Below are 11,443 nucleotides of genomic sequence, written 5' to 3' on the forward strand. Positions count from 1 at the left end.
CAGGGTTATAGGAATATACGAAAAACGAATCAGCTAGAGAAAGCATGTGGAGGGAGGGGGGATTTAGAAAGTGAAAAAGGACTAATGCGGACTCGAGCTACAAAGCGCACACTGCATTAAAAAAAATGATGCATTTACATTATACTTCAGGCTCCTCCTGAGTTCACTGTCTCCGGGAATATAAGAGGGACCTCGAATCAGGTAATCTGCTTTCTCTATATTTATAATTCACTATCTATATTTGTCTACATTGTCACTTTCAGTATTTATTAACAGTCAGTCCACAAGAGATTTTGGGCTAGAGATTGATGGCCCGAAGTATTTATTAAGGATAATTCTCAGTGTGTTTAATGATGGCCAATGTTATTCAGATAATTTTGAAACGATAGGGTACCAAAAGAACGGAGTCCTCTCTTGGGGAATGGGTGCACCTCCAGTAAATATAGTGGACATAAAGAGTAAGAATCGAGTCTAAAAAAATATGGATGTTGCTGTTTACTGAGATTTTGTAGTCACCATTAGGGGAGATAGGATGGACACACAAATATTTCCACGCTTTCGTTAAGTTTCGGGAGGTCGAATGGGTGCGTATCAGTGAACGAGAGAGAGGCAGAGTTGGCTTTCTCTCTCTCCAATAGACCACTGTTCGCTCCTGAGCGACCCAGGCTTAAGTGAGCCGTTGAACCGTTCAAATGAGCCGGCTCACTTCAGTAAGCTGAGCCGTTCTGAGCCGCTTTGCTGATCTCTAGGTCGTCGTCTCTTCAGCTCACTGTTCCTGAGTCTGCGTCGCTTGGATGGTAGCTATTGGAAGGTACTCTTGAGAAGATAAATGTGGCAAACACCTGCCACATGGCGGCTGCGACGAGGCACTGGCTGGATTCCCAGGATGTTTTACCCAGCACCTCCACCAAATGTAGCGGATGAAATGGGTTTAATACAGGTCAACGTTTGAATAATGAAGGCTGCTTGCAAACGGCCCAAAGCCCAGAACAGTCTGCACGCATCTCTCTCTTCCTCGAACTCCTCAGTAAGCACTTCCTCATTTGAAAGTAAAAATGGGGTATTTCACATATAAACCTCTGGCACCCATTGCATTGACTTATGCTTTAGTCCACTTCAGCAGATCATAATGGTTGCGGAGCACTGCAAGTTTCATTTTCAACCGTCAAAATGTGGAGCACATGCAGTCGAACCCTGCAAAGGATTTTTTTTTTTTTTTTGTTCCCGCGAGAATTTCACTCTTGCAAAAGTTGACAAATAAGTAAATATTAGCAATTGGCAATTCAGCTATAAGTTGTGATGGCTCAAAACGTGAGCATGAAAACGGCGAATACGCACTTGTCAGAATTCACAACCAGGCCGTGCTTTTGGTGGTGCTGTAAACTGCACGCAGGTAGTTCTCGTTATCTATAGACATATTGCTGACTGTGTTCGCATACATCAATGATCGATGTATGCGAACACAGCTGGGAGGCCTCTTGTGACCTTAGCAATGAACTGCTGAAAGGTTTGAGTTGGGTTCTGAAGTCCAAAGGGCATCCACACATACTCTAACAGCCCAAACGCAGTTGTGATGGCTGCTTTAGGTATGCTGGCAAACACAGTGGGTATCTGGTGATGTGCCTAACCAGGTCCACTTTGTTAAAGGGCCACTGTCCAGGGAAAGCCCTTTTAAGAAAAGGAGCCCAGTGTTTCGATCAGGTACCGGAGATAGTCTGTGCAAAATTCTACAGCGACATGCGCGCCGCAAAGCATCGAAAATACAATTCAAAGCTCCCTCATGCTCTCCTTTGAGAAGCAAGCTTCACCGCTCCCTGCGCTGGCCCGACGGGCTCCGATAATGACGTACGTACCGGGAACGACGTCCATTGGTCCGTCTCGCTGACTGACGGGAGAAGGATGGGTGTCTACCGCTCGCAGCGCGCTGTTCCCTCGCCACGGCCAGACTGAATCCAGCGGCGCGCGCTCCCTCGACCGTTTTTTTTTTTTTCGCGCTCGCGGAGGGCCACGTCCCACCTCCCGCCAAACGCGGAGGAGGAAGGGGAATTTGTATTGCGGAGGCTAGACGACCTCGGGCAGGAGAGTGAAAAACCTTTGCCGAGGGAACGGAAGGAGAGAGGCAGGATAGAATCGGGTGATTGCGGTGGCTGTAACTGCGTTATTAGTTACTCTTTTCAAAAACATTTTGCGGCCTTGCGTTCCAGGGGCGAAGTCTCACAGTCACCGGGGAAGAAAATATTTTCGACCGGAGGGTGCAGCCATTCAGATGTGATGTGAAGCAGTGGATAGCTGTCGTGGACAGTCTTGGCATTCAACACTTCATAGTCACCGCACGGACGCCAGTCACTTGGATCTTTTTTTAGATATGAGATGGAATGAAGCCCATGCGCTGGATGATGGGTGTATAATGTCGAGTTGCATCATGATTGAACTCCCGTTTAGCAGGTGACCACCAAACAAGAGGTGTGATCGTGCTGGTGGTGGTGGTCACACCATATGCTTTGGTGGCTGGGTGAGATTGAAACGCTTTGCCAGTTACTGAAATCACACCGGGATGTTCTCAAAGGAGGTGATGGTATCAGCATGCCGATGCCAGTGGGGACAAGGTTAGACTCGACGCCAGATATAGATAGCCGAGTGAAGCTGTCTGTCGGGCTGCATGCTGAATGAAGCCCAAGTGAAAGTACGATAAGAAATATGCGCTGATGATTGGGTCAACATCAGCGATGACAAACACTCATCAAAATGTGTGGCAGGGTACCAAGTTGAGGGTGAGGGAGCGAAGTCTATATGTCACTATGGTCGAAGGGATGGCAGCCCGTTGCGATTGCCCCGCCAGCTAGGCAAGATGGCTTTTTTTTTTAAGGATCACGCTGACCTCTGCACCATTGTCGACAAGGAACGGATTATGACAGGTCTTGTCAATTACCACGAAAGGACCCCGCCGGGGTGGCGCAGTGGTTACGGCACTCGACTACTGTTCCCAAGGACGCGGGATCGACTCCCGGCCTCGGCGGCCGCTTTTCGATCGAGGCGAAAAGGAAGGCGCCCGTGTGCTGTGCGATGTCAGTGCACGTTAAAGAACCCCAGGTGGTCGAAATTTCCGGAGTCCTCCACTACGGCGTCTCCCATAGCCTGAGTTGCTTTGGGACGTTAAACCCCACAAACCAAACCACGAAAGGTGGCCGCGTTGGGGAGCCACGAGTTGCCATTAAAGGTCTTGAGGGGTTTTTCCCAACCACGAGACATGCACTTAGTGGCAGGATGTAGGAATTGCCAGTCATACCAGCAGTGTTAAGTTATGGCTCTTTGTGCGCAATGGAAAGTGGTGACTGGAATATGGTGAATGGTCTCTTGGGACAGGCTCCTGAGTGTGTCAACTGAGGTAGTAAGCTCATCAGTACAGGCCTCGAGGCAGGAAATTGCCGAGTCTGCCAGTGGTGAGACAGCTGTGGCTTGCTGGAAGGCCACCTCATGAACCTGGTTGGTCAGCTCCATGGTTGTGTCACTGGCCGCTGGGAAGGCAAGATGCAGATGCTTGGGCATCAGCAAGAGCTGAAGAAGAGCTCTCGAAGCAGCGGAACATGGGTGGTGAGTCCTCACCGAGGAGCTGCCAAATCCGGTGAAGCAGTTGTGAAAGGCGACAGTCGTCAAGGTCCACCAGTAAGGAGCTGCTGTAGGTGAGAGCGTTCTTACGCCATAGTTCTCTCGGGTACTTTGGTCTTGAGGTGCTGATGAGGGCATCTCCCATGAGTTTATAAGAATATCCTGCAGGTCACTGATCATGTCAGGAGAGAGCGCAGATACGACATGATTGTACTAAATCACCTTGTGAGGTGATGCAGTCAGTAGAGATGTGCACGGGCCGAAATTCTGAGCCCGAGCTAGCTTGGAATCTGTGTTACAGACCAGAGTCTGGCATGGCAACGTGTTCAGACTTAAAGGGCCCACGAAGAGCTATTTACGAAAACTAGAAAACTCACTCTAGATATGGGTATCCTATCAGTCCTCTTTGCAACACACAAATTTTTATGCTAGTGTCAGTAATACCGAAAATATTGGCGACTGAAATGGCGCTCGTCCTCTGCACGCTTAACCTGACGCACGCCGCCACGGAAGAAAAGAAAAATGAAAACAAGCTGAGACGGCACCCCACCACGTTCCATTCTGCCCGGGTCACCTGGGAGCATCCAGTGAGCGGGCACAACCAGCAAGCCCCGATGGAGGTTTGCGCAGGGGAACATGTCGCCCTAATCAGTTGAGAGCTTTAACCAGGAGCACTTCTTAAAAATTAGTTGTCAATTGTCTCCATGCAAGGTGTTTAAATTTGACTCAAATACTCACAAAGACCATCTCTATAAATTTCTTTCACTAGAATATTAGAGCAAATATTGTTTAATGGCCCTTTAAGACCCTGGTCTGGCCCAGAATGATACAGAAATAATTTCTAAATAATGAGTTGACCTTGAAATGCTCAGTTGTCGCGTTTAAGATTGAAATTTGTAGAATATATAGAGGCACAGCACAACATAGAATTATATTAATTTTTTTATATTATTACGCAAGAACAATTTATGCATTGATGAATGCTTAAGACATTTGTGGCACTCCTGGATTGTGAATCCAGCAACGCTGAAGTTCTTTTTACTGCTGTAACTTTTGGCTGCAATGAATAATGTGTTCTTAGCAAGAAAGGAAAGATTTAGGTACATGGTTTCCTCACTTCACCAAAAACACGCGGCCTCTGAGCAAGGGGTTGATTCTGTGGCCAAGTACTCGGTAAGCTTATCTTGCTCACTGCGTGTCTTTCATGGCACCGACAAGGTCGTGGACCGCAGATGCTTTGACTAGGTGCTACGGCCCATTTCTACTGAGGCTTGTTGAGGCCTGGCACAACAGACGTGGAAGAGCTGACAGCATACCGCGAATCTGGAAACTGATACCTAAACATCTGCCGAAGAGGAAGAGACAAGAGTCAAAATTCGATAGCCCACAAGCAGCCCTTCTGCTTGGTCGTTGACAGCTAGCAAAGATCTGTTCATGCCAGGGGTGTGTGGTGTAAAGGTGCATAAACATCTGTATAGAGAATTCACACACTCTTGTGTGGGAAAGATGCTGCAAAATACTGCTGTATTGTGACGCCTAGCACACCACAACCATATTCGTGCCTTTAAAAAAGTTGTGAATACTCTGGATTGGTGTGTCCGGCCTGGCCCCGCCCAAGCTTGAGGCACAGAGCTTCTGAGCGGCCAGAGTACGAGCTTTTGGGCTAAACTGAGCCTTCGCACACCTCTAACGGTAAGGGCCGAGTTGTGCCTCAATCTGGAGAAACCACATTTGCGGGTTCTGGGGTCAGAAGGGTGAAAGGCAAAGTTGCAATGATGAAACGTTCTGCGAGAGTAAGGGCGGCTCTGTAGAGCAGGTGCCAGCTTCAGTCATCCTCTAGTCCTAGGCAATCAGTTGTAGATGTGGTGCTCTAGGTCGCAGGGAAATATAAGCTTCCCACACATTTTAAGGCATAACCAAACTACTGAGCTGTGGCAGCACGTGCCTCCGGCCCAGTACATTCTTTGTTGTCCTCCTCTTGTGCAGCTGCGCTTAAGGCACAGCCAAAGAAGGATGCTGCAAGGGCAGCTTTTCTAACCAATTGTTCCAGTTTATTTTTTCTGATATTTTATGTTGAGCTTCTGTACTCTGTGAAATTTCTGGAACTCAGCGGAGAGTACTATAACTGTCGCAGCATTCAACAAATTCTTTTATTACAGTTCTGTATTCTCTGCATGAACAAGACAAATTTATATAAAAAAAAAAGGAAATGAATACATAACTCCTCAGGGCTGTTTCTTGGACTAGTTAGTGGGGTTTACTCATTTTGGTGAGGTCTGAAGTGCAAAACAGACAGTGACGTGAAAGAAACACAGGGCAAAGCGCTAACTTGCAAATGAATAATACTGAGCTCATAAAAATATTGGGGGAAGGGGGGGGGGGGGGGGGACTTAACTCTTCCTTTAAGGTCATGGCATGCCAGCGTTAATGGCGCCAGTTGCCGGTTTTCCTTGTGGACCTTCGTGTAGACACACTTTGCCACTCACTTGTTCAGAAGCTTTTAACTTGCGGCTGCATTGTCCCATACATAGTCGCAAGATACCACATTATAAAACCACCGCGACAAAGATCTAAAGCACCATTTTAACCAAGCCACACAAAGGTATCTTCGTGGCCTAGGGGTCCTGAAGGGCTGGATTCCGATTTAACCCTTCCATGTCACACCTGTGTTGGCAGCGCCTACCAATTCGGCCATGCCACGTCTCATGCCATCACACAACTCAATGACTAGCCATGCATGACCATGTCGTCTGCCAGCTACCACTTGCCAGAGCCATGCCCATGATTTTTTGCTCATAATGCGGACAATGGCTTTTCTGGGGGACGAAGAATGGTGCTGAATGGGAGAACTAGGGTTGGAACACTTTCATCCAGCGATAGAACTAGTGCAGTTTCTTAGCACCAAGAACAGTCAAGGGCAGTCCAGGCTGCACTTCAAACACAAGTTTGAAGGACGTTGCCTGACATCAAAAACACTGCATAATTGGTGTTTCACTCCTTTTAGCAGAACATTTTCGAGAACACTGCAGGATCTGCACTGGAGAAATGCGTAAGCATGCTCATTGCTGTGTTGTCCGCAAGATGTGTCAGCGGGATTCCGCGAGTAACAGATACTGCGCCTTTCCTTTCCTGTAAACCAATTATAGAAGGGTGGTGAACTGTGATGCGTTCAATGGAACACTAGTTGTGTTCAACAAGAGGCATGCGATGTACCGTGTGCAGCAGCAATGCTCAGGCTTTCGCAAGATCAAAAAACAGCGCGGCTACTTGGGACAAACAGAGAGGAGAATAACGGACAAGCGCTTGTCCGTTATTCTCCTCTCTGTTTGTCCCAAGTAGCCGCGCTGTTTTTTGATCTTGCAATGCACCAGCTAGCTCAGATTTCCGTTCTTCAGGCTTTCGCATTTCTCCACTGCAGATCCTGCAGCGCTCTCGGAATTTTTCAGATTGCAATTGGCTGATTACCTCTCTTTACACACTTTCTAACCATTCCTACCATTTGTGCACGCAAATCACGCCCTTTCCCGCTCGTTCACGTTTCAAACATTTCAAATTTCCCGCCACTGGAAGTTAGTACCACGTGACCCATTTGGATGTTGCCATTACCCCTCTAATTAATTACCTAGTTAACCCACATGCATCAAATTATTTACCCAGCAAGATTTTTTGGCCCATTCTTTTTCTTATAACTTGTTTCGTTCAAATGTAATTGTGATGACAATTCTGGTGACATGAAACTGCCGACATACCTACATAATGCTGACTCATTAAAATGGCAGTGACAAAGCATTACTGCCCTGTGCAGTCATACCTATTTGACACATGGTGCCTCTGTTGCCACAGAGGACATGGGCTCAACTTCAATGTCTTAGCCGTGAGAAGCTGAGGAAATGGAGGTTAGCATTTCATTTACAATCATGCCAGTCACAATACTGCGGTCTGGCTAGCGGTGGTGATCGTTCAAGGGGCAGAACATGCACACCCTCTCTTGGCATGCTACTGCACTGCTCCTTACTACTTGGCATCTCTGCTCCCGTCCGCCTAATGCAATGAACTAGTACTGATGCGACAGCATTTGCTGACCGAGAAGAATGTCAGGCATTCGGCGTCAGTGTCCATGCGAAGCCTTCGCCTACTAACTGTGGCAGGTGGTGTTAAGAGGTATTTCCCGCCCTCCATTTATGGGAGAGGAGGGAGATATTTGGACACGAAAGATTTAGCAAAGTTGAACCAAAAGCCACGACGAATAGAAATAGAATATAATCGGGATTGGAATAATTGGAGAGTGAAAAAACGATGGAATTAAAATTGGATTGGTTGAAACATTCCAAATTGACTGGCTATGAGGGACGCTGTAGTGGAGGGATGCAGATAATTATGACTAAGTGAGGTTCTTGAATGTATGTACTCTGAAATCTCACAGCACGTGGGCACCTTGCATTTTGTCTCTATTGTAACATGGCAAGGGTCGAACCCGGGTTTCCAGGCTCTGTAGTCAAGCACCCAATGACCAAGCCACCACAGTGCACAATGAGAGTAGTAGTACATTGGTGAGTGAATTTCGTCTGCAGTCAGTCGAACTAACCGTCCTTAAATTTGTTTTTCCTACAACAAAACTTCCTATGAAAATGCTCTTTATGAACCGTTCCCAGCACTCAGGGGTGTCAGGCATTGCCCCTAGTATGTGGACCATTCACTTCTGATCTCTTCAGTAGGCACTCCAATCCTGAGTGACCCTAGTTCATTGCTGCAAAGTGGTGGCTGCACAGGATATTGGTGGCTGCAGGAGACAGGATAAAATGGAAAAAGGTCCAATTGAGTTATTTTCAGTAATGCTACTGCACATGTGCGAAGCCTTCTTCTCTATTTCTACATAGTAGGGCAGCAGTTCACTGCGTGTGCGAAAACCATGAAAGATGTCTGCCGGGTCATTGTCGCGACAAACTGTTGCGCAATAATTACATGCATTGCTAGCATGTACTTGGCCCTCAGGACCACATACATTTTCCCTGCCTGCTATTGCAACGAACGAAAAGACGCTGCCAGGTTTGCCTTCTAAGAGATCAAGTGCCGCTTGGAAAATAAACCCACCCTACTATTGTGAAAGAATTTCTGCAGAAAATATGTGAGGGAGCCTCGGTAACCCGCCCTGCCAAACATACCTTGCATGACGTCTGCAAGAAGAGGCGCGACTGGAAAAAGGTCTATAGCAGAGCTACATTGCATGTGCTTAACAAAGTTGTTTGCTGGGTTAACTAGTATAGCATCCTAAAATTTGAAAGTGCTTGGAAAGACAAGGACAAGAGAAGTGGACGAGACAAAAGCGTTTGTCCTTGTCTTTCTGAGCACTTTCACATTTTAAGACTGCAAGTGCTGTTGTGTATAGCAATAAATTTGGTTATTCATAATTTGTCTGTTTTTTATTCTTTTGTTGGCTATTCATGACAAGCTTACAGAGGGGTATTTACATGACCTCACACGTGCCGTTTTATTGCCCAGAAGATAGCTTTTGCTAAGAAATCCGGAGTAAATTGTGGTGAGCTGATGAGACATGCATAGCAGTTTTTTGCAACGCTCCATGAACAGCAAATTGGTGGCCACTGTGATGTTGGTGAATAGACCAAACGTGCACGCAGTTTTATGTAATGTAAACCAAAGGATTAAAAAAAAAAAAAAAGGCTGAGCACTGCAGCTTACTGAAACCGACGACATATTATTCGTCTTCGTGTAGTTCTGTTTGGAGTATTCCTTATATTTTATCTAATTGCTTAATTAGTTGAGATTAATTATTCTATTTTTTTTTTTTTTTTTTATATTCAGTTTAGGCCCAAGTACCCTTAAGTTTTAGAGGGGGTTCAAGTACAAATGACCCAGTTTTTTCTACTAACATACTTCCTGCATGATTGTTTTTTCCAGCATTTAAACAAAGTGCGCAAATATGAAAGGAAAAGAAAATACCACATGACTACGGTCTTGCTTTGCTAAAGTTTGAATTATCCGAATTCAGGTTTTATCTTGCATGAAAGATGACAGAATCCTCTTCATGAGTATGTGGCTTCTGCCCACACTGAAAATCCGGAAAGCCCGTCTTTTTTTTTTTTTTTTTTCGAATCAATGAAGCATACACGCCCACTGTTTCAAAGTGAGCAGCCACCGCCACTGTCAGCCAACTCTGACAAAGCTTTTATCGAGCTGTCCCACTGACAAAATTTGGCAATGGCAAACACAATGATGATCCCCAAATTTTGTCCAGACCACCCTCAAAATTTGACTTCGTCCGATTTGGACCAAAACCGACGTTCAGGCTAATTCAGCTATGTCAAGCATGATGGTGACTTTCAAATTTAGTCCAGGCCACTCTCTGCTGAAGCTGGATTCAGTTTATTGACAGGCACACCGGACAGCACTCAAAATATTGTTATGTCACTAGTGAGATCATGTATGTAACAATACAATAAAACAAGGTGAGCGCTTGTTAAAGAACAGAGAACACGTGCAATTAAAAAAATCATAGACTTTTTCCCGAGACGTGGTTACAGGGATGATGACAGTGTTTCACCGCAAGAGATTCCTTCAGTCGTTTTTATGCAATTTCAGTGCCAAATTAAAATAAATCCTCAATTCTTGGATATTGTAGTGCTCGATCTATACTAAATCAGACATTTTTTTTTACACCATAATCTAATTTAATACATATTGTTACATTTTGGTCCATGTTTTGTCCCTTTACAGGTCCAATGGGCACATTCAAGTGCAAGGCCCTTAGTAACAATTGTGCAGCAATAGTACCGTGTAGCTGTGCACTATCAGACATAAAGGGCCAGTTCTGGAAGGCCTTTTTGGTGTCCATGGGATCGAAACATAAGTTATAGTCCTGTGCATTGTTAATAAATTCAGCCTAGCCCCACCATCCACTGGTTGTCCTGGTTAGATGACTTGGTAGACAAACTGCCCCACATGAGTAACAGTCCAGGGTTCACTCCTTGGACCACGTCAAATTTTTCACTACTGAAGCTTCTGGAAAACTTATATAGCTTTTCTTTTTACCTGTATGGCTGCACTTATATGGGTGCTAATGAGTAAGTAGCCTCTATTTGAAGTCTACTTTATCTTGTTTTCACTAAGTATACATTTGACTGATCTAGCAGCCAATGCGTGGTACTGCTTTCTTTGATACACATCGCATAATTCAGCACTCTGCCTGAGATGAGCAGTGCACCTGCTGCTAATCATATTGCTGTAACGCATGTAGCTCAGCCAGAATGTTCTCCTCAGTTGAACAAATCAACCATTTTCTGGTCGGAGCATTTCATCAATTAAAATAATTAGTGGACAACACACTTTGAAACAAAATTATCTTTATTATTTCAATCGGTAAGCTACTATCATTTGCTTACCATGCATGAAACATTTTGTAGATTTTGAACTGTATACTCACCACAAGATGAGTTGAAACGGTTCCGACTGATAAAAGCTACAAGTGAATGGCATCCATCCTTCCACCAGTGTTCTTGTGACCTGCAAAGAGCAAGGCTCCAGAAGTGAAAGCTGCATGGGCCACAATCTCCACACGAAGTCTTGTATCAAGGCATTTCTAGAACAAAGGAGTTTATTCTAGTAATGTTGATAGGCAGTTCACTGAAAGGTTTTGCAGACACAGCTGCTTCTAGCCAAGGAGGAGCTTCAGTTTCTTGGGGTGTATTACCATTTTGTTTTTGTTCATGAACTTGCCGCAGAATACATATCTTTATCTGCCGACAGAACTTTTTTTTTATGTACTTTGTTCTTTTCAAGGCTGAAGCAGTACAATAAAGATAAGGCTGCAAAATAGATTGAT

The sequence above is a fragment of the Amblyomma maculatum genome, chromosome 1 (assembly GCF_055883805.1).
Source record: "Amblyomma maculatum isolate TAMU_Amacu chromosome 1, ASM5588380v1, whole genome shotgun sequence".
Lineage (NCBI taxonomy): Eukaryota > Metazoa > Arthropoda > Arachnida > Ixodida > Ixodidae > Amblyomma > Amblyomma maculatum.